Here is a 25,606-nt window from a genome sequence, read left to right as displayed (position 1 = left end):
AAAGAAAGTCATAAAGGTTTAGAACTACATGAAGATGAGAAAATGCCAAACACAAATCTTTTATCCAAATTTAAAAGTGTTGTAAGATTTTGTTTTCTTGTTCTGCATGACAGATATCTCATAATTAGGTGTTCTGAGAAACAGCATCTGTCTCTGAGAAAAAAATGTAATAAACAGGTGAGCCACAGTTTTTAAGAAACCCTAAGAAATGCTCTCTGCCTGTGAATCATTTAGCATGTTCGGTTTGCTGAGATGTTACTTTCTTTCCATTTGAAGTCCATTACACCAAAACTTTGATGCTTCAAAAAGTACAGAGATCATAAAAGAAATCCATATGAATCGAGCAGTTTAATCCAAGTCGTCTGAAGAGACAGTTGCTTGATATGATAAAAGGATTTAATTTCGACTTTTATTCACATATAAACACTGATCAACACACATACTGCACACAGAGGGAACACCACTTAGGGAGGAGTGAGAGCAGAACTGTTTGTTTCAAGTGGAAAAAACTAACCCCCAAATAAAAATAACTTATTTATAATAAAACTTTAGCTTTCACTGTAATAACTACTGCAATATCATCATTTCCGATTATACTTTTGAATTATCAAAGCAAGAACATACATTATTAACGCATTTACTGTCACTATTTAGGAATATTAAGCCTATAAGTACTGCATCGATTCAGTCTTCCATGAATTTTGTAGCTTGTATGTAAACAAACAAATTTAATTCATATAAGCACTGGCATCACAAACTGCACCTTATATCCGCATTTTACAGCACATTTTGTGAATCAGAGGCAGTTGTTTGAAGTCCTGCAAACCTAACTTTCTCCATTTTACAAATTTATATTTTGTAAAATTTTGGACAGCCTAGGCTGTGTGACATATTTTAGCTTCAAAACTAAGAAAATAACCAAAGAAGATAACTTTGGCCACTATTCATTTTGTCCCAATAATATTCTAAGATTAGAGTAAACTTTATAGTTACCTATACGCAATGTGTAGAATATCGTATATATCAATAAAACACTTTGTCAAATTACATTTGAAAGGATTATTACCACTTCTATAGACATCAGTGTATATTTTACAAACTGTAAATGTTTTTTGCTAGTACTTATCTGTATTTAAATGTCAGAATCATAAAGTAAACATTATATGATTGAAAACACTAAACAGTTGTGACATATGACGAGCGCTGAGCATGTCCGTCTCTGGCTAACTAATCATACCAGTGTGATCGTATGCTTTAAAGTGACCATTATTAAATGTAAAAAAAAAAATGGTTTTGTCTTTTGGAAGCTACATTCAAATCCATTTAGCTTAAAAATCTGAGGGGGCACGTTCGGTTTGAATGGGCATGGCGCCTCTGTTCTTGCTCGTCAAGCAAATACGGTTGCAAATCCATTTATTGTATATGCTTTGATCAATGAAAATCTCTCAGTTTTCACCAAAAATATCTTCATTTACACTTTAAAGATGAACAAATGGGTCTGGAACGCCACAAGGGTGGGTCACTGATGACAATATTCCGGGATATCTACAGGGTTTTTAAAATCAAATTTAAGGTTTTTAAGACCTTTTTTACAGTAAGACCTACACAAATACAATTAATATCATATGGGCGGGATAGAGCAGTTAACATCCTGAACTGTAAAATGACTGTGAAAGCCATGATTTAAACAACTTTACAGTCTAAATGCAGGCTTTGACAAAATAATAAGCCTCACATTACAGCCTTTAAACCATTTAAGAAAAGGGTCAAAATTATAAATTATTTTATTTATACTATGATTATATGTAAAATATATGATTATATGTGATAAGATGTTTAGATTTTCTGAGAGCACATTTGCTTCTTTTCGATCCACCAGTTGACAACACTAAATTAGCATTTTCAATTAGCACTTTACATGCTCTCTCTGATGGTCGGTGGCGCTTATGGAATAGCAGAACTATAAGGTTTACCCTGATAACCCCTGTATACAAAGCAGCTGCGCTTATTAGAAAGGGTGAATTTTTCTGAAAAGTTCACATGTGATATAAATACCATAAGGCAAACAGTGTTATAATTCAATTGCTTAGCATAAATCTGTGGGATTCATTGATTGCGAACTGTGTTGAAACCATCACATTAAGACTTTTCTTTTACCATTTAAGAAATGTAAGACTTTTTATGGCCTTAAATTTGATGAAGGTAAATGAATTTAAGACTTTAAGTACCAACGGGGACCCTATATTCATTTTTGGGTGAACTAACCCTTTAAGTGGTCCAACATTTCAACTAATGGCTCAACTAAAGGTGTTTTTGGCGGGAATACCTGTTTTTCACAATTCACAGTGCACCAATGAATGGCAACCAAAGCAGACAATCACCAGATTACAGTATGTCAACACCATCAGACGCCAACAGGGGTAACACACTGATACGATCAAACCCGACAAAGTGTTGCAATTGGTTGGTGTTTGTCGGTGCAGTGTGAAGTGACCTTTACAGAACAATGGAAGACAAGGGTCAGGGCAGGAGGAGTTTTTGGCAATCCTGTTTGAAAACAACAACGCTTAGAACCACTAGTGATGCATAAAACACACATTTCACTTTTAAAATCCTGAAGACTGAGTGAGTTTAATTATGATTTATATCCGCAAAGATTATTAAAAGCTTACGATTGCAAAGATTTGAAGAAAAGATTACCACCGTGATGGGATTTCAGGAAAGGGGAGGGCGCTCAGAGAACATCCATGTTTAATGTTGGTAATCTGAGGAGGATCTCAAGGAAAGATCACTCTCAAAGAAGAACGTCAAGGCAATTAACACTGCAAATTCCATAAGGAAGATAACTGCCTTTGATTGAATTAAAGAGTCGGTGAGCTTTCTTTAAAAGATAACCACTATATATTAAGGTTAATACTGCTTTATTTATTCTCATCTCGCAGACCGCTGTATTGGGCTGTACTTTTAACTAATCAGCCTGACCAAGGCTTCCTCCCTAGTCTCTCCCAGTCCCAGAGTAATTACGGCTGTGGAGCCCCCCGCTCTGCGTTCCAACAGCACCATTAATAACTGTTGTGTAATCAAATTATCCGTCCTCTCCCTCTCTAAGTCGCTGCTGATTAGTCCGCTATAATGAGAAGCGCTGATGGCCTGCATGCAGCTTTGATCTCTAAACTCCCATCAGAGGCCTGTGGAGACAGAGGCCATGAGACCCACTCTGGAGGTGTGGTACACCAGGGTTCTCGGTTGCAACAGGAAACTAATGGCCTTCCGAAACCGAGCCCACCTTATTTAAGAAACGACACCGTTGCACTGACAGCCCCGGGGCTGAGAGATAAATGATGTCAACCTTTGGTAGAATAAAAAAGAAGAGAGCAAAGTAATTATTTCTCGACAAGGATCACTGACCCATCAGTCCTCGCACAGGTGATAAGTTCAGAGGAAATATCTACCCAACTCATGGTCTCCATGAGAGAGACCCTTTATGGCACGACCTTCCTATTTCTTAGCTTAATATACTGCTTGCGTGGAGCATAGTTTATGAGCAGGACGCAGAGTTGTGTCTGGTCCTCGGATGAATGGCCGTACAATCCACAGGTGTCAGAGTGAGTAAGATGGCCTTGCGTTTGTGTCACTCGAGCTTACGGCCTCGCGGTGGGGTGACGGCCGCCATATGTTGGTCTCATCATTGGCTTTGACATCACTATTGCTCACCTGAAGTGCTCACAGGTATCATAGGCAGATCGCAAAGCCTTTACGAGCAAGATGGACAGTAGGTGGGATCGTACCAACGCTGTGACTGATTTTCTCACTATTGTACCATGCCGCTGTCCCCTCTGTGTCATCCAACATCTGCTAAATCGACAACAACAAAAAATCTCTCTAAACATCTTGCATCCACTCAAAGCATGCTTGAAAACACACAAAGGCCCTCAAAGTCACTTTGCTGTAGTTTATCATTTATGCACATTTATTTGAGCTTCATATGTTCCCTTTTTCTTTGCCTGACAGATGCCTCCACCAAATCTTGTTCCACTGAGGGAATGAATGCAGCTTTTTAATGAGCACCGAAGTAATTATCATAACAGAGAAACTATTAAAGAAAACTAATGAGTGTAATGGAAGGCTCAATTACATTCACCAAAAATATGTACCTCTTTTTTCCCCCATTCTTAAAGTACTCTAATTCAAGAGCAGGAAATGAATCGAGTGGAGTGGCGCAGCACTGGCTCTGCATGACTAAGCATTGCAAAGGCATTTCATCTTTTCAATACTCGTTTAAATTTAAAACTAGTCTACCAAATAAATGCACATACTTTACAAGATTCACTGAAAAAAAAAACAGACAACAACTAGTTGACAAACACTTGATTGTTTTAGCTAAATTGTAGAATTGACTATTACCTGGCAAATGATTTCCTACATAGCAGTGCTAGTTCCCTTTTTCACATCACTCTTTCTTCTCACATAATACTCAAATCAATATTTCATATCCATTTATTTATTTGTTAAGTAGCCGTGAAATAAGCTGGGTAATGTAGAGTTAGCCGCTCATTATCGTAAAAAAATAAGCCCCTTCAGGGTTATATGACACCTTTGTCAAGAGTACAGAAGTCTCCTGTGGGTTTATTTTGTGATAATGAACAGCTCAATGTACATCATCTTTTACTTAAACAATATGCAAATGCACCTTCATTAGGCCCAAAATGTATAATTTCATACATGTGCACAAACAAATAAATAAAAAATCCATAAATTAATGCATTAAAAAAAACAATCATGTTAATGGTTTATTCAGACCAGATTCAAAGCAAGGCTCTTGCACGTGTATATTTTATAGAAGAGAAATTTAATAACACAGGCTCTGCTGAATGAGATGTCTGATCAAAGCTATTCTGTATACAAAGCTTAAACTCAATTGATTAGTCGTGCTCAAGATAAAATAAATAAAAAAATAAAAAAATTGGTCAGGGCCAAGGGGAGCTGAGGAAGTTGTGGTGGCTTTAAGTTAGACCACAGCACAAAGACTAGATGTGGCACTGATCTAAACTCCCTTTGTGTCACTGTAGCCTTGCTGCCACGTCCAATTAACAGCCTGTCATATTTCCCAGCATGCAGCCAGAGCGATTTTCCCCTGGGGAGACAGTACGCCCTGCATAACGATGGTCTATCTCATCTGTCTCAACATGCACCTTTCTGCAAGCAGACCTGTTCCACTCTTTTCTGGATATCTGCAAAACCAGACTAAATGGTCTAGCATCAGTCACATGAGCAATTGCAGTAGTGTGAACTGGTCCACGGGACTGTATCCATGGATACGGTCCACCTGGTCCGGGTGAGTTCACCCAACATGTGATAGTGGCTGAGCAGGCCAGGACATGAATTTGTGTCAGAGCACCTCCGATCAGGCTTAATGAAGCCCAACTGATTCATGAGCGAGACATTTGGAATGACTCATCTGCTGTGAAGGCGAGAGGCGACCGAATCTCTGCCAGCCTGCTTCAAGCTCTGCCGTGCCATGCTGGCTTTACACAGCACCTTTGAAAATACAGCATTATGGGATTTGCCTTTGTTGATTGCTAGCAGATGAAAGATGTGAGGAATAAACAGTGATGCCACTGTCATTAGCTGTATTTGTACAACAAGTGGTTTTAGACCATAGTTTGGTAACACAGTAGGTGTGAATCATGCCAGGCTCAGAACTGCTCATTTTCTGATCTGTGAAAATCAAATCCCACCCTCAGTGTCAGCAAGAAGAAAGTGCTCTTGATGTTTAGGTCTTTAGCAGATTGAAAGAAGAGCAGAAGCTCAAACGCATCATCACAATATAAATGTTTGTGTTAGAAAGATATCTGCAATAGGCTACTTAGAAACTCTTTAGAGATAAAAAAAATTACATCTGATTTTAGAATTATTCAAAATATTGGATTTTTCTTTTTGTAAATATTGTATTTGAAGGTAATACAGGCTAGCTGAAAGTAGCACATACTGTACATTCCCAAGTTTGAGGTAAATACATTGTTTTGTTTTTAAAGAAATTAATACTTTTAATTAGCAAAGATTAATCAAATTGTAAAAAAAAAATGACGGTAAAGGCATTTAATGTATAAAAAATATATAAATGCTGCTTTCTATTCATCAAAGAATCCTGCAAAAAATGGATCATGATTTCCACAAAAATATTAACCAACTGGTTTCAACATTGATAATAATAAGAAATATAATAATTTATTGAGCAGCAAATCAGTATATTAGAATGATTTCTGAAGAATCATGTGACACTGAAGACTGGAGTAATTAAAATGATTATTTTAAAATATATAATAAAATAGAAAACAGTATTTCAGAATATTAATGCTTTTACTGCATTTTAGATTTTTATATTTAAGCATAAGACACTTTTTTTAAAAGCATTATCTTATCGACTTAAAATTACATCTTAAAAAAAACATTCAAAACATGCAATTTGTGCAATGTGCAAATGTGCTAAGCTACAACTAGTGATCATTTACAGCATGCTACATATACACTTATAATGTCGTAATACAAATGTAAGCTTTGCACCATTAAACTTGGTTGAACTAAATATAAACTAAATATTTATGGAAGCTCCAATCAGGAACACTAAGCTTAAATCAATAAACTTACATTGTGTGACACAATTCACTCCTTTAGATATAATTGATAATGTTAACATTTACACTTGTCAAAAGTGATGTCCGGCCGAGGAAAAAAATGACATTTTCCACCTTTATTCAAATGTATTCAAAAATGTAAAAATGTAAAAGATTTTGTAAGCATAATGTGTAGTTGTCACGTGTCAGTGTTTGTTTGTATTTTCAGTAGTCACATGTCTTCCTTTGTTCTTTTCCCGCATACATCCTGCTTCTTTTTTCTTTTCTTTTTTGCATAGTAAAATAAAACCTGTAGCTGTAGTTTACCCCTTTTTTGTCAAATAAGTTAGTCAGATAAAAATATAAAATATTTTCCTCATATTTTGATGGTTTAATTGAACTTACAGGGTCATTAAAAACAAATCCTCAAACCAATCCACTCCAGACATCACTTTTGGCCACTACTGTACATTATAAGAGAGAACATTAAAAACATAATTGAATAAATGAGAAGGCGATTGCACTAAATTAGGAGTATTTGAATAAATCCCTTTGATATGTTTTTTAGCCATTATTTTCATTGTTAATATCCACCCAGTCTTTTTATTAAACTCCCTTGAATATTTATTGTACTGACGATTAAAGGGTTAACAAAGACTCATCAAAATCATCTTAACCACAGCTGACCTCAGGAGGCCAGATTTTCCATTTCAAAAAGGTTTCGATAGCAAAACAGTATAATTAATGACGTTCTCAAAGCAAAAACCCTTTTAGAACTGAATCTCAAGCCATCAAGCGATCAGACATCAATATCAGCACAGCAAGAAACACATTTAGCATTGCCGCTTTAGCCTGGAGCTAAACAAATGTCTGTACGGCTGTGTAGAGAGGGCAGACGTTTATTTTCAGACACTAATACATCAGACACATGGTCTCTCTCTCTCTCTCTCTCTCTCTCTCTCTCTCTCTCTCTCTCTCTCTCTCTCTCTCTCTCTCTCTCTCTCTCTCTCTCTCTCTCTCTCTCTCTCTCTCTCTCTCTCTCTCTCTCTCTCTCTCTCTCTCTCTCTCTCTCTCTCTCTCTCTCTCTCTCTCTCTCTCTCTCTCTCAGGAGCTAGGCTAATAGCTGACTCAGAAAAGGGAGGGCTAAATGATAGCAGATCTGCAATCTCTCCAAGAGAGCAGAGTATTGTGAGTGGGAAATAGACGACCTATCTGCTGTATTCGCCATGGGAACTATTATCAGACCTGGTCATGCTGTGCCATTTCCAAATAAATAAATCATCTTCAAGGCTCAGCAGAAGAATGAATCACCTGTAGCATTGTCTCTCACACACAATCACCCGTTCATCATCAAGCCCCATTAACTATTATGCCAAATACAAAACAGGATTAAAAGTAGCATATTCAAATTCGATTACTACATTTTCTGAAGAAAAGGTTGAGTGGTGTTGGCGTGTAAGACTTGCCACTGTGATGCAAGGGTATTGTGGGCTAAGGTGTTCTAAGTGGTTTTTACTAGCATGTTGCTATGTGATTTACTGGCCCAAGTAAAAAAAAAAGGCCATCAGCTTAGAGATATAATAACACACATCTCAACAAACTACATGATTTATGGGTAGCAGAAATGACATGTGCTGAGGTAAAAATCGAGACAGGATGTTTTAGAGAAAGGAACATTTTAATTCTGAAGAGAATCTGATTGGATAAAAATCGGTGCGGTGCAGGATGAGTCATCAATATTTTTGGCTTGTTTTCAGAGGAGAAAAACTACATTTTAAAAGTGTATAACTGCAATGTGTGCATTTTGTTTAGATGTACATTAGCATATAAACTACCCTTCAAAAGTTAGGCCTAATGTTTAGGCTTAATGTTTTTGAAAGTCTATTATGCTCATCAAGGCTGAATTTGATTAAAAACAGTAATATTGTGTTTCATATTAATATATTTTTAAATGTAACTTTTTCCTGCATTTAATTTTACGCATTTAGCAGACACTTTTATCAAAAGCGACTTACAAGAGAGGAACAAAAGCATTTTGTCAATTAGCTATGAAATTTCTGGAATGGCAAAGCTGAATTTTTAGCATAATTACTCCAGTCTTCAGTGTCACATGATCCTCCAGAAATCATTTTATTATGCTGATTTGGTGCTCAAGAAATGTTGAAAACAGTTGTGCTGCTTAATATGGTTTTTTTCAGAATTCTTTGATGAATAAAGTTCAAAAGAACAGCAGTGATTTGAAACAAAAATCTTTCACAGCATAATACATGTACTTACTGTCACTTTTGAATAATTGAATATGCCCTTGCTTAATAAAAGTATGAATTTCTTTAAAAAAAAGAAAAAAGAAATATTCTATATTACTGACCCCAAGCTTTCGAAAGCTAGATGGACTCAAAGCTAACACATTAAATAAAAGATAAGAATCTCTCCTTTTCATTTCATGGCATCGTTAATCCGCAATGTAATGCGTTTGTTCAACCCCTAACCTAAAGTATGTACAATATTAATAATAATGCTTGCAAGCAGCAGTACTAATTGCACTCAGTATCCAAGACACATCGTCTTTTTTCTCAGTCTGACTGCTAAATCAATATATTCCATCATGGCAGCGTACCATACATCCACATAGACTGCAATCCGTAATAAAAATCAATGCGATTTAACTTGAACATGCACAGAGGGAGCTTGGTTGTGGGTACCATGGAGATGAAGAGAGGAAGCCACACCCCCACAAGCGCTAGTCTGTAGTTATCTTTACGCATCACTCGGCTGCGTGCACATGAACGGCAAGCCATGAGCAAATCAAATGGACCATTTATTTGGAGGGAAAATAACATGGATTTTGATGTGGCAGATATTTATGGCGTGCTGTCGGAAGGAACAGTAAAAAATTGCAATGTCGGCAGTCACTCTGCTTGATGGGCTCCTTTGCAAACAGTGTGCTTGTATTTTTAGTAAATAAAATGCTGGATGATGCATAAAGTCCACTGGCTCAGCTAAAACACTGACATCTTTTCCATAATCTCTGTCCTTCTCACTAAAAGTAGCGTTTGCATGCCTATGCCCGGTTTCACAGACAAGGCTTAAGCTAGTCTCAGAATAAAATGCATGTTTGACCTGTTGTAACTTAAAGTAACTTGCACTGGCACATCTTAAAATATGCCAGTGCCGATGTTTTGTGTCAAGATGCACACCAGTAATGTTTTTTCTAAACCACGTTTAAAAAAAGCTACTTGAATGTTCTAATTGAACTAAGGTCTAATCCAGGCTTAATCTGAGCCCTGTCTGTGAAACCAGGCCATAATGTTATTAGCTTCACAAATGCATTTTTGTGTATTGTCAAGTTTACTAAGAAGTACTCATCATAAATCATCATGGTATTCAGTCCATTAAGATAGAGATAATGTATGTAAACAGCATACACTGCGCTGAAGTGCGTGTCTCGCAATGACCTTTTTTGCTAGTAACCAGATTAAACCCTGCCAGTCACTATAAGAATAAGATCTATACACTGACGTGACATCATGTTTTATTTGTTCTGCTCAGTTTTGATAAAACAAAAGTTGATGTGATTAACCTCAATTAAATCTGAGTCGACAGTGGATTCACACCCAACAATAAAAGCAACAGAAGAAATTCATGCGTAGAATATGACTGTTTTAATCCACACCGAGAAATCTCGCAGCCAGCTTCACCAAGCTCCAGAAATGATTCTCGTTAGTCTTTTGGCATCTACTTCTATGACTCTTTAATACAAAGAAACAAACATAGCTCAAATCAAATCACCCAATTCTGTTGGCAGACGCTTTCTATTGCTGTGCTTTGATTCAGCCCAACTACATCCAGAGAGAGGTTGACATGGCTCTCCACACTCAAAAGTACTTATGAAAGTGTTTCCATTTACTGAGCCCATGATCTAGCTAACAATATGATGGATAAAAGACAGATGGAGCCAGGGACCAGTAGTTAGCGCACTTTAGCTTATGTGGGTGATGCCAGTCCAGCTTATGTTTTCACATCATTTCCTGTCCTGTCTCTACTATTCACAATCAATAGAGTGTGTGGAACTGATTACGAATTTTGTGTAAATGTGTAAAGAAACACACTATAGTACAGATTTAAAAACATATATATACAGTGCTGCTTGAAAGTTTGTGAACCCCTTGCAGTGAATAATTTTAACAGAATAAGAGGGATCGTACAAAATGCATGTTATTTTTTATTTAGTACTGTCCTGAATAAGACATTTTACATAAAAGATGTTTAGTCCACAGGATAAAAAAATTGCTGAATTTATAAAATGACCCTGTTGAAAAATGTACCCTTGATTCTTAATACTGTGATCGTTACCTGGATGATCCATGACTGTTTTTTGGTTTTGTGATGCTTGTTCTTGAGTCCCTTGTTTGTCCTGTCAGTTAAACTGCCCAATGTTCTTCAGAAAAATCCTCCAGGTCTTGAAAATTTGTCAGTTTTCCAGCATATTTTGCATATTTGAACCCTTTCCAGCAGTGACTGTATGATTTTGAGATCCATCTTTTCACACTGAGGACAATTGAGGTACTCAAACACAACTATTAAAAAGGTTCAAACATTCACTGATGCTCCAGAAGGAAACATGATGCATTAAGAGCCGGGGATGAACATTTTTTAACAGGATGAAGATGTCCAAATTTTTCTTATTTTGTTTAAATATCTTTCTTTTTCATTTAGTACTGCCCTTCGGAAGCAACAGAAGATACTTGCATGTTTCCCGGGAAGATAAATTAAGTACAATTTACCTATTAAACTATTTACCAATCTATTAAAACGTTTTCAAATATAGATATAGTTTTTAGTTTTTTTTGTGGACTACATGTAAACATATTTTATGTAAAATATTTTATTTGGGACAGTACTAAATAAAAAATGACATGCATTTTTTATGATCCTTCTTATTTTGTTAAAATTATTCACATTTTCACAGATTCTGCAAGGGTGAGGGTTATGAGGGTGCATGTAAACACACTCCTTGTCCATCCCCCCCAAAACAGACAGAAAAGAGTGTACCCAAAGTGTAGAATGGCAAAAAGGTTCTGACAAAATACATTAGATGCATTTCTTTTTTTAAAAAAGCCTAAATTTAAAGATCAGGAAGACATAAAAGAGGACAAATAGGAGAGCGACCGTGAGGAAGAGGAGGAGGACAGAGATCTGAAGGAGACAGAGACCTTTTTTAAATTATATGTGTATATAATGAGTTGCATTTGAAGGTGTTATTATAGGACAATTCTTAACACCCCCACCCCAGACCTCACTAATTTTCAAACCCTGGTTACGGCCATGGTTACAAGTAAAGCTCTCAAATCACATTTGTGTTCAGATTGCATCTTGCCAAGTTGATGTCACTGATGCCAAAATACCATTGGCTCAAGTCTGTTTCTCTTTTCTTCTGGAGCTTGACAGTAATGACCGTGACTAACAAACAGAATTAAATTGGATCTGTCACATTCGGCCAATACTCAATCCATTTTAAAAGGTCAGTATGGGTGCCAATTCCAATCCAGGTATTGGATCGGTGTATCCCTACAATAAAAAAAAGTTGTAAAAAAAGCCCAAAACATCCGTTTTGAGGAAGGCAGCCGGGAAAAGTCACAGTATTTGATAAATCTGAGAGGTGAGATGGAAAATATGTGCAGAGAGGCTGAGAAATGTAGAGTAAGGTCACGGTCGAGCTCCCGACCGACAGGCCTGTCCTCGGACAATCAGTCGACAGTCTGCCTGTCGATGATTGACAGCAAGGGAGACAGGTTGGCACAGAGGGGAGGCAGAGTCAAGCTCCCGCAAACCACCCCTGGGCAGACCAGCTCTTACTCAAACACACACACTTTTCTTGGAAATAGACTGAAAATCCACGGCCTTCTGAGACTCCGAGGCCCCTCGCTTTGTGTAGTGTCCCAGCATCCATTACCCCTTCTGCTCTCCTTCTATCTCACTGCCTGACACTCCGCGTCATTCACACTCAGCCTAATGTCGCTGTTTGATACAAGCATAAAGGCAGCCTTTTCAGGAACTATAATCCTACTCAGATCCAGCACTGAGAAAAAAAAAGCAAAAGAATGGGAAGGAAATAAAAAAGGGACTCTTTGACGTTTGGCTGCTTACATTAGCAGCAGGCTCTGACAGAGGGATTTCCATAGGATTAATGGGGAACAGGAGAAGGTTAAATGGGCCAGGCTTTGAGAAATCCTTCAAAATTGAAAAAAAAAAAACCTTCATATTTATCCAATTTTTCTGCACTTTTATTTGGATTGTTGGAGCAGTCTACAATCAAATATATTTAACAGTTTGAACTTATATGATCTTTGGAACAGCTGAAGAAAAGCTGTAGCTTTAGCAAACCAGAGCTATGGTGAGCTACATTTGTAAAGGCTTTACATAGTAAACATTCTGCTTATGATATCTTTAACTTGCTACCATGTAACTAAAAAGAAGCAGTTGAAGTCACTCTAGACAGATTTGGACAAATCCAGTGATTATTTCACCCTCAAGAGGACTCATTGTGTCAACCAAATACTTTGTAAACACAATTTTGATTCCCGCCGGAAGTCAACCAATCAGATTAGAGCTTGCCAGATCAAGTTTTGTGTGTAACATGCTGTAGGCGGCCCACTGGCGATGGCTGTGCCGTCAGAGGCTGAGATTATTAAATGGGTGAAAATATAAAAAATAGAATCCATACATCATATCACAGTTATACTGACATGAACTCAAATATCATACTGATAACTTCATGTGAAATTACTGTAATATGACTTTTTTTTTAAGTTGAAAAGTTTGGGGACAGAAAGATTATTTGTTTTGATACATTGATAATGATAACAAAACGTTTTTGAGCATCAAATCATCATATTAGAATCATTTCTGAAGGATCATGTGACACTGAAGACTAGAGTAATGATGCTGAAAATTCAGCTTTGCCATCACAGAAATAAATAACATTTAAAATATATAAAAGTCAAAGTTATTTTAAATTGTAATAATATTTCACAATATTACTATATTTACTATATTTTTGTATATCAAATAAATGCAGCTTTGCTGACCAAAAGAGACTTCTTTCAAAAATATGAAAAAGATCTTAGATAACGGTAAAATCTCTCTGCAAAAATTATAAGTTATGTTTATGCATGTTCGCCAAATAACAGAGACAAAAAGGACGTTATCTGAAAAAATTATAATAATTCACACCAATATCAAAGATGTGTATTTGTATAAAAGTGAAAAGTAAAGTCAGCCTAAGAATCTGAAGCTGATCTCTAAACATCAGCTCGTACCTTCCCTTCAGTAGTTAATAATAACAAAATAGCCACAAAATGGCCAAACAGGAACAAAAAAGATGAACCACAAAAAGCTAAAATCTCAGCATTAACCAATTAACCTTCAATCTGCAGATGGTCATCTTAATGGTTTTGTTTACCTGGTCCTTCCCTTGCTACCATTGACCTTTCTTTTCTTTATTAACCATCTGTCTGCACATCACATCTAATCAAATCAGCTGCACACTTGCAGTCTTCAGACCCAAAGTTTTTAACCTGAAGACAGCATGATACTCGAACGACACAAGTGAAGGAGAGCACAATGATAGCTTCCATTAGAGGATGGCAAAACGCAGAGAAAAGACCGTCTAATTACTGTTATGCACTTATGCAAGAGCCGCCTTCTGAATTCTTAATGCATCCTGCATGTCCATTGATATTCAGCACTCAGGCGACCCAAGTCCAATAGGAAGTTCAGAGCGTGTAAGCACTGAAGGATAGGAATAACCACCACAGATGTGCTGACATCAAGCTCGTTTTCAGCTTGAAAAACATCCACGCAAATGTTTGCATTCACTCAATCAAGCTGCGTCCTTGATTGCACATAAGAATACGGACACATCTCTCGGGTGAGTTCTCTGCTTTGACGCTCACTGCAAGCCACAAGGTGCTCCTGTCTGATCGATATTAGTACAAGGCCGTCGTGAATCACACAGGGAACATTTACGGAGTGCAAAACCCATCTCTAAGCAAACACACAAGTTTGTACCATGTGAGCATAACATCAGTGATCCGTTTACAGAAATGTCTTTTTACAGCTCTTTTTGCAAGCATATTAATGTAGTGAAATCATTTGTGGTATCAGCAAAATGTCAAGATGGTGATGGACTGGTGTCTTATATCTCCATTAGAGTAAAGGAAGAGCATGTAGCTAATTACTCCATTTGATTTCTTCCTTGGGTCGACACAAAGGCCGATGCCAACAGAGGTGAGACTGCTACATCACTTAATGAATTAAAGGTTGCTAATTATTAACGTTTAAATCACCATATGTCGCCATATACGTGGCTTGGCTCTGATCCTGCTTTCCTGCATGCAGGTGCATTTCGGGTGCTTTCTAGCAAACCTTTGGCAATTTGTATGCACATGCGTCCTTGTGGGATCTGATAAGCCTGCATTTGAAATGGTAAAATAAAAGGGGATTAAAAGAACACATACTGGCCCGGGCTGTGAGAAAGCTGTGAATACTCCACTGGCCCAGAACCAAACACATGAGTCAGAGTCATTAGAGCTTATCCCTGGAAATCACAAGACCCTTTCCTGTATCAATATTAGCACAGATAGGGACAGCGCGGTGCCCAGAGGAATGGGCCGGAATGGGTATCATTAGGAAGTTTGAGACTGGATTAATTTTACTGTGTATAATTAGAGCACATGCAAGGCACTTCCTCTTGATTACCATTGAATCGCACTAACAGAATCATTGGATGTCGGAGCCATAGCCTTGAAGGCCGCGCGTGACATATGGAGCAGTTGCGCTTCAGGTTACAAGAATTCTAGGTACTTTCCCGATTCGGTTCACCTTTGGTTCCTTTACAAATAAAGAATCATTGTATATCCAACAGGCACTGATAATATATACAATAGTAATTTTTGCATAATGGATTGTGATTGTGGAAATCAGAAATGATTAGTTCACCTCCAAAGTCTTCGGGTCTGAGTCGTTTATCACGAGTTGTGTAAAAGAACCATCATGACAGAAATTCACAAATGCATAAATTGTAAGAAGTTTGAGACTAGAAACGCATCATGCACCATAAGAGTAAAACGAACTACTTCTTTGTAAGAAATGTTGGAAATTATTAACTAATTTATGTATCCAATATGGCTGTCATGTAACGTGATAAAAGAACGAACGACTCAAGACCCGAAGTCTTGGGAGGTGAACTAATAATTTCTGTTTCCGGCATAGTTTTAGCCTATGGGGCTGGCTGTCACGGGATGAACGAATGACTTGGACCCGAAGACTTCTGATCATTTCTGTTTCCTGTACAGAACCTATAGGATGTTGCACATGCGTGGTCAACACAAAATGTACAAATCATTCTCCGAGACAACTCATTGTTCCCGAATCATATTAAAGATCTGTTCAAAATGAACAAATCATTCATGATCGACCCATCACTAATCCAGAAATTAAACCTGTTACATTTACTTCGCCAAGCTCCAAACAGGAAAAATGAGCGCATAAGACTGGTGTGTCTTCTGAAGTTGCTGTTCTCAAATCTCAATTTAAAAAAAAATGGCATCTCTAAACATTTGGCACCTGGCCTGATGTCAGTGATGCCAAATGCCATTGCAATAAGGATGGCCTGCTGGCCTAATGAAAGTTTATGTAAATGTCCTTGTGATCGTTTTCAGCACACACTTACAGATACTTTTAAGACTACAAACTATTTCTAAAAGTTTTGCATCAAATTCAACCATTTTTCTGTCCAAAAAACTGCAACATTCAATGAAAAATAAACTTATTTATAGTAAATATAAAAGCACATTATTTGCTAAAAAAATTAAATCCATCATTCTTTTGTGGCAGGGCCATTAAAAATGTTGGCAGGGCAAGTATTAAAAAAAATCCTTGCTGAGCCCTGCATTGATTTTCACACATTACTGCACTGATCACAACTTTAGTTTGAAAAATGCAAGTGAGATTCAACGACTCTACCAAAATGAAAGGAGGAGATTGTCAAAGGAAAAATGGCAAAAAAGTTTAGTTTGTTCCTTACACAAACCAGTTTTGCTTTTACTGTACGGACAATTCTTCTATTGCCTTGCGAGCACTAGGCATTTCCTTGAGTAAATGAAAAGTAAATGCTAAAATAACATTTCTAGTTTGTGCAAAAATCTCATAGTCATTTTTGACATCACTAACTAGTATACACAATTGCATCTACTTTATGCAACCGTGAAAATGAAAGGTTATTTTTTGATTTATTGGTTTATTTAAAAGGGGACAGTGCAATTTCATAAAACACATGAACAAACATGGTTAAAAAAGCCAGAATTAGCCAAAAGGCTATTTTTCATCTGTAGTCCCCTGGCCAAGATGTAAAAAAGCATTAAAATACGAACAAAAAAATACATTTGCAAGTCCATGGCAAATTGACTACAATATAACTACAATATAAATTACACTGTAAAATAACCTAAGGTACACTGTACCTGTTACAATAATAAGACACACAAAAAATACATTTTCAGAAATGTATTGGTATTGCATACCAGGCACTAGTGGAATGAAGACACGAGGAAACAAGATGACTTAAATTTTCAATTTATCTACCATTTTTATTGCTCTTTATGTGGACTTAATGTTCTGCTGCCTGAATGGACCGCCATGACTCACCAAGTCTTCGCTAATTGTGGCCATTTATTAGCGTAGTGCTTGGACAGCCAGACATAATGGCCTGGTCTTATCAATTTTGCCATGATGGCACAATTAAGCTCTTATTTGACATTAAACATGAAAGGCAGTAAGAGACAGACTGGCCACAGACATGCTCGCACAGAGGAAATGTCAGTGTGTCTGGGAAGGGGACCGACTCGCTGAGGAACAGAGGTTTGGACAACACAACTGAGAGAACGCTGGTATTCCGCCAGCCCGCTGCCATGGACATCGAAACTCAGCAGGGAAATGCTCCTCCGTCCCACATTAGCGCTGACATTCTGCATTCAAACGATGCCACGGCCCAGCATGGGCAGCAGTGGTGGGCGGACGTGCCATAAAGCTGCTGTGACAGCCCACCTGGAGCTGGGGATGGGGTGGATAATCCTGCCGTAGTTTGATTATGGGAGACCGGGCCCCAAGGAGGATGCAGGTGACAAATCAGATCCGACAACAGACACAACAGCATCTGACACTTGGGAGGGGGCACCGCCTGTAATAGCCAGCATTGAGTAGCAAGCACACCTGACCCCAAAGTGAGAATAATGAGCTTCTGGCTGGAACACACCAACGTGGGGCCCTTCAAATCGTAGTGCGAATAGTACGCCAGAACATCATTTCACAGCAGCGGTTAGCCAGACAAATGGAGAAAAATGGCACTCTGGTTTGGCTGATCTGCCCCCCAGTGTTGGGTCAGGGGGCCAACAACAGCAGGACACCTTGCATTTCACTTCACGATCACCAAAGCAACTCCTTGGAGAAGTGTATTTCAAGGACAAAAATAAAATAAAACAAGAGCCTCAAAGAGTCCCACCTCTCACCCCACAGGATTTTCAATATCTCACACTAGAACACAAAAAAAGGTATTCAAATACATAAAAAGGAAATATGAGCGGTTTTCTTGGTAACAAAAATGGGATATCTAATATAAGAAGTCAATTTACTTCTATTATAATCCATTAAAATCTTTGCCATTTTATTGCATGGGTTATTTCACTTTATTTCAACACTGAGGGAATAAAAAATAATCACTAGTAGAGAGGTTCAGCGAGGCTGCGCTCATCACCCCACAAAATCTAACAAAAATTAAGCAGGGATCCGTGGGTATTCAAGTCAATCAGTATGTAATGAGAAACAAAGAAAATAAATGATACTGACCAGAAAAAGAGCCAAAAAGCCAGAGCACTGCTGTGTTTTTTATTAGTTCTGCCTCAGTACATTTCACTCTAAAACAAATATCCACTTGAACTCTAAGAACAGAGTAAGACTCTATAATTGATATCACTATGAGTTACTAACTATTCATTAGCAAATCGACTGCAATTATTTTCCCTGTTTGAGTCCTGATTCCTGTCCTCCTGACCAGTTTGGTGGCAATTATAAGATATATTTTCCATTATAGCTCAGCTCCATTATATCTTTTATTGAACAAACAGAACAATATAATAAATGCGGTCAGATTAATATGTATGAAGTCGTTTGAACAAACATTATATTCAGCAACTTTGATCAAATATCAATCTGTTCAGTGGACCCTTTTGAATGAGAGAAAAAAAAAACATAGCCTAAATGCCATCTTTAAAAGGTATATTCGGAGCAATACTGTATATTTTATAACCCCAGTAAAAATCCCATCACACACATTTATTCTATCCTCCTACGACCTCGGGTCCACATACGTGGACATCACATTTTTGGATGTGTGCAGCATAATACTTAATTCTGTGTAACTGGAACATGTTTTTCACAAACGCGGACACTTACACTGCCATCTGGTGGTGTCAGGAGAAAAAAAAAACTTAACATAAATAATGTCAAGATGGCGGAAAACACAGGCAACATGTCACGCAGCCACATCAGACCAAAAAGGTAAAAAATGTGGTAACATTTCATTGTTGATTCTTGTTAAGTTATGCATAATAGTGTTGTATGATTAAAATGGCATGCACATTTGACAAACTTTTGTAACAGTAAAGATTTACTATGCTGCTAAATTTGATGTCCACATATGTGGACAATGGGACTTAGCTTCGTTGAAACTGTATAAGAATGTTAGCAAAAAAAATTAAATTTGTAGTTGCACTGAGCTTCGTGACGCACACTGGCTCACTCACTCGAGCACACACACACACACACTTGCTCACTCACTCGCGCACACACACACACTCTCTTGCTCACTGCCTCACGCACGCACACACACACACACACACTCTCTCTCTTGCTCACTCGCGATTGCGCGCGCGCACACACACACACACACACACACTCTCACACAGTTGCGCATCCAGTAGCACCCGCAAAACGATTGAAAAATTTGGCAAAAACTTAGTTTGGGAAGAATTTGTTAGAAAACATCAATTACAATAGTTTACAACCGTATAAATTGACATTGCATGTGTGATAAATAATTTTACATTGATTTTTATTTTATTTTCCTCATGATATCGTTTCCAGAGCGTTTTCCTCTGTCAAAGGAACTGGAATTGGTACTGGATTCAATTTCTGGGGACAACTCTGATGTAGAGTACTTGTCCGACAATGATGAACCAGTAGACGACGTTGATTACCATCCTCCACAACAGGAGCCAAGCAGCAGCGAGGAGGAGAGTAGTGGGGATTAAGACCCCATTCCACAGGCCAAGCCGGGGACGTAAACGTCTCCGTGCTGAAACTTGTCGTTCAGACCGTAGCACTGTCGTTTTGTGCACTGTCGTTTTGTGCACTCCCAGACGTCGGACTCAGCAGGTTGAGTCTGATGGCTCAAACGAGGACCCTGAAGAGCCAACACCAGGACCAAGCTTTGAAGGACAACCCAAGCAAGGACGAGGAGTACGCTGGAGGGCTGCTCCATTGACCCCAAACCTGGCCCAGTTTGAGTCTGAGGAGGAAACTGAGCAGGACAGAGAAGCCTGGACCCCACTGGACTATTTAAACCAGTATATTGATCAAGATGTAATTAAACTGATTGTATACTGCTCCAATGCTGCAGGCTGTAAATAAAATAGATTTGCACTTTGTTACACAATGGTGTCTTGATTGTTTTCTGTGAATACAGACCCAGTGTCCACATATGTGGACATCATGTTCAAAGATAATATCTGGTTATTATATGTATTGGTCCCTCCTAACCCCAAAAAGCTAGAAGAAATCTAAAATGCACGCCAAACCAAAGCCCAGGTCTTGGGAGGCTATATTAAAAAAATTACATGTGGTCTTTTTACAGAGTCTTAGAGACCTAATAAAATAGTCAAAAATGCTGTCGATCTGTCTAGGAAATGCAATTGGTAGGATTTTGTTATGTTTTTCAAAAAAATGTACCAATACGCTCACCAATAAGGCTGCATTTATTTGATTAAAAATATATACGAAAACACTAATGTTGTGAAATATTATTACGATTTAAAAAAAGAAAATGAAATTATGTTAGTGAGATATTTCAGCAATGTTACACAATGTACACTGATTTGCCAAGGTACCAAGACATCAACTGTCTACCAAGACCAAATTATTTGGCTTATGCTATGAAATTTGAGAAGAAACAACTTAGACAAAGTTGATCCAAAAACGACCTGATAACTTCAATTAAAAAATAACGTATGAGCAGTAAAAAGAAAAATCCCACTAAATGTTTACCAAGAATGATGGGTTTTTTGTCAATGCCTTGATCAAAGACGGAAGGTTTTATCTCTGAGGATCTCGCAATAATCCACATTTTCCACAAAAGCCTTTTTGGTACAAAACACACTGTTGTTTTCCATGTCAACAATGGAGAGCTTGAGAAACCATCCTATTTCAAACAAGATATTAAAGCATAAGCCAGAGACAAATACCAGTGGCTTATTGTGACCTATTGATAGCTAATACTTAAATTGTCTTGACATCCCACACAAACAGTAGTTGGAGAAACTAAAGGATTTATGTGTGACAGAGAAGTGACAGAGAAGGAGAGTGAGAGAGACATCCATTCTTCTCAGAGCACTCTGTCTTCATTACTCTGTGTTTTAATGTCCATTGCTACAGCCATCTCTAAGGCTCAGCATGTATCTCAAAGGAGCATTCCAGAAAATGAACCTCAGATGTGATTCATTCCACAGTGCTAAATTATCCCAGCTCTGCTTCAGCAAATTAAATTCCTTTCTTAACCCCACAGGACTCACAAGGCACTGGGCTTTTAAGAGAAATAACAGAAAACTCATCATAGCACTGAGAGTGACAAAAACCTGAACATGCAGACACCCAATGGTTCGCAAATTTAACAATGCAAGTCATCTGAGAAAACACAATTCTGGAGCAAATTTAAGCTACACCAGACAGACAGTTTTTGTTTCTTGTTAGCCCAATAGTGCTGGCTTAACCCCCATTCTGGTGCACTGGTTCAGAAAACAACAGATGTTGATGCTCAACCTTGATGAAACCCTACAATCATGATACTGTAAGAGCCAGACAACATTTTCAGTTCATTTTAAAACAAACTTTGTTCACATGCCTGAACATGAACATATGGAGCTCATTTGTCCTGAAACAAATATGTATCCTTCGTATGTGAAAAACTAAAAATAACTACATATTTACATTTGATGAAAGAAAACATAAGCGTAGCTTCCCTTGGTGTTCAATGTGGTTGCTAAGGTGTTCTGAGTGGCTGTTTGCAGTATTATCAAGAAAAGAAAACTGTGTCATCTGAAATAGAAATTCTTAATAAAAAAATTAAGCTAAAATACATTATCATGGCTTCAAAACAAAAAGATATATATATATGTATATATATATATATATATTTTTTTTTTTTTTTTTTTTTTTTTTTAAGCAATAACAGCTTTTTTGGCTTTGGCATTTAGATTATAATTAAGACAAATGTAAGATTTGTCATTTTTCATAAAAACAACTAAATTAACTGAACCTGATTAAAAAGCTTTTCAATGGATCAAAAAATTATAAGAATTCTCAGTGTAAAAATTGTGCAATTCAATAAAATATGAAAATAAGCTCTAAAAGTAAACCACAAATTCATTTCAGTTTTTATTTCACAAATTATACAAATGGAAACCTTTACAACCTGCCTTCATTAAACATGATAAACCATTAGACAGTGTTAACAGTAGACTGCAAAGAAATGTATTGCTGTTAAACCTGTTTAAATGAAACAAGTCAGCACATTAACTTAAATAGTTAAAATAAACAATAAATACTTACATTTAAAAAAATTTAACTACAGACACTGAAAAAAACTAACTAAACTTGAACTGACAGCCATAGTGTAACAACTAAAAAAAAACTAATTTGAAAGGCCAAAATCAGAATCAAAAATAAAATATTAAAAAGTATAATAAATCTGGTTGTTAGTGCATTGATATGCAGTTACTAGGGTGTGTTAAAAACAGTCTGCCCTTAAGTTTTAAGATCCTCTTGCTGGGGTGTTTTCCTTTAATGTAAATTTATTTGGCTTTTTTTATTTGTCTACCAAAAAACAAAATCTGTTTTCCAATTTTCCAGCTAGCCCAATCCAAAATATATTGCAACAAAATTATCAAAAAATTATGAGATAATAAATGATCTGTATGGGGGTATATGGCAGTTTTCCCCGTGGTATCGAAAATGGTCTCGAATATTGATATTTTTCAAGGTATCGTATCGAAGTTGGAAATTCCAGTATCGTGAGATTCGTGACAACACTATATAATTGTCTGACTGCTTAGAAAAGTAGAAGCACACCGCACAACAAGCAGCAAGATTTCAGGTTTCATTCAAATTCATGGCAAGTTTGAGCACTAGTGCCTCAGCAAACAGCAGTAATTAGAAATGTGGGTACATCAAAGGACAGAAGAGTAAAGAAAGGTCCAGAAAATGTCATTTGGAGGAGTGGCTGTGACTGACTATTGGATGTGTCAGCCTGCAGATGGAGGTCAGTGCTGGAGAACGATGGCTTTAGAACAGACTGAGGCTGAGTAATCACTGTGCTGACATCACAAGTCCTAAATCAATACTGGACAGAAGATCACACCCAGTGCCTCCCTTCCTGCAGATTAAGCCGTTTAAAAGGTACAATCATAATTGCTTACAAAAAGCGCCATATCCACTTCCTGTCCTTACATTCTCTTTGTGGGTTTAATTAGCAGAGCAATGACACGCTAATAGGAGCAAGACAGCCTTCCCGGAGGAGGGGTGGGCAGAAGATTGCTAGCTTTCTTTATCCTGTGTTGACTTTCCCAGGATGATGAAAGCGAGATCTAAGAGTGTGTGTCCTCCTGACCTCATAAGATGAGCAGAGTGTGAGGTGCAATTTTTTGCTTCGTGCCTGCAGGGCTGATTATGATGGAGATGAGGCTGGCACATAAGAGTCGCCATACAGTAGCGCAGACCACCCACACCCGCCTTCCACCACACAGTCAGCTGCGCCGCTCTGACTCACGGCTCGCTGGCCAAATTTCAACAGAAAATCTGACATCACGAGAATGATAACAACTCAGGTTCAGCCAAGGATCCAAAAAAAGACTGGTGATCTTCGCCTCTTGATTCTTGAGTGCTCCTCCCAAATGAAAGAATCAATCTTGATTTAACACAGTGCCCTTCAGTAAGACTTGCCTTCCAGTGCTACAGATAGTAAAATGCTGGGGGTATGAGTAATTTTATTTCATCATAACTGTAGGTTTTATATCACGTCGTAGTTACTTTTGTTGGAAAAGGTTTATATTACACAACAAATAATGACACATCCAGTATCAGTCCAAGTTTCACAGCTACATTATAAAGACACAATAAAAGTAATATTATAAAATAGGGCTGGGAGAAAAAAATCGATTCACCTAGCTATCGCGTGTTTTTTTTTTTTTACGATTCTATAGATTTTTTTATTCCAGAATCGATATTAAATCAAATTCAATTGCTTTATATTTGTCCTTGCTTGTAGATGAGGTTGACAGAAGTTAGCCACTTTCGTTCCAACAGAGGATGAAATGTGTCGTTATCTATGAGTGTTGAGTGACGTAATATCCCAAGTGGACGCGTGGAGAAGAGACGTGAAAGCACTGAAAAGCCCTTGCGCTACTCGTATGCTGAGAGATAAGACAATAGAGCTGCACGATTCATCTTTAAAAGACTGTGATCTCGATTCAAACACCCACGCGATCTTTCAATTCGTCTGTCTATTCAACTTTGACAAAATCATATCGCAACATTCAGATCTGTGTTGGCGCTGCCGCTGGAGAGAGTTGTCATGAAACAGCTTCACAAACAGTCTTTTCAACCTCATAGTATCATTATTTCTGTGATGCAATAGTTAAAATTTTAAAAATTCTAGACAATTCATTAATTTGACAGATATACCAGTGGAGTGCGTATGCTATGGGACAGATTCACAAACAGTCTTTTCAACCTCATAGTATCATTATTTCTGTGATGCAATAGTTAAAATTATCATAGAAGTACTTGTATAAAAGTTTAAAGTTCAAATATGAACACTGATGTCAACGATAGCAACTTGGTGCTTAAAATAACGCATTTATCGATTACATTGTTTCGCCAAACAAGTGACTGTTAATGTATTTGTTATTGAATAATTTATTCAAGAGAATGTAGTATTGTATGATGCTTCTGAAATAAAAGTCAGAGAGATGTGATGATTTGTTTTTGTAAATATAACTCATCTTATACATTTTGATTCATCATGATTTAACTTTTCCCGATGGTCTAGTTTAAAAAAAATTGCAATATATTGCAATATCGAATCCCAACTCTTAAAAAAAAATTCGCAATACATATCGTATCAGCGCTCAAGTATCGTGATAGTATCGAATCTGGAAATAGGTGTATTGTCCCAGCCCTATTATAAAACGGAGCTGACTTTTAGCCACGCTTTACGTTCTTAAGTTTATATAACTTTTATGTAAAGGGGTAATATATTTCATTATAATATTACTTGTGATGTTTTATACATATTGATATTATATGTATACAATACATAACACTTTAAAAGTATACCTTTTATTATAATATTTCAAAGAGAGATAGATAGATAGATAGATACTGTAGATAGATACTGTAGATAGATAGATAGATAGATAGATAGATAGATAGATAGATAGATAGATAGATAGATAGATAGATAGATAGATAGATAGATAGATAGATAGATAGATAGATAGATAGATAGATGGTCTGAAAACAGACACAATTTGGTATGGTGGGGTTTACTGAGGCATGTGCAAAAGAAACTGGGGGAACAGAAACAGAACAGGAGTTGGACTGTA

At 37.3% G+C, this 25,606-nt stretch overlaps 1 protein-coding gene and 1 long non-coding RNA gene across 2 annotated transcripts in view; both read right to left on the bottom strand.

Annotated features, from left to right (window-relative positions):
• grik4 (glutamate receptor, ionotropic, kainate 4) overlaps positions 1 to 25,606 on the bottom strand; it is a 375,294-nt gene that overhangs the window by 332,977 nt on the left and 16,711 nt on the right. The gene's annotated exons all lie outside the window — the stretch shown is intronic.
• LOC309505611 lies at positions 24,216 to 25,114 on the bottom strand. The gene is made up of 2 exons (XR_014208519.1): positions 24,733 to 25,114; positions 24,216 to 24,604 (listed from the first exon to the last, which is right to left on the bottom strand). It is a non-coding gene; the product is annotated as an uncharacterized lncRNA (long non-coding RNA).

The sequence above is a fragment of the Leuciscus leuciscus genome, assembly GCF_965113295.1.
Source record: "Leuciscus leuciscus genome assembly, chromosome: 9".
Classification (NCBI taxonomy): Eukaryota; Metazoa; Chordata; class Actinopteri; order Cypriniformes; family Leuciscidae; genus Leuciscus; species Leuciscus leuciscus.
Note: the sequence above shows the minus strand (reverse complement) of the source record. Positions and strands in the feature narration are given on the sequence as shown.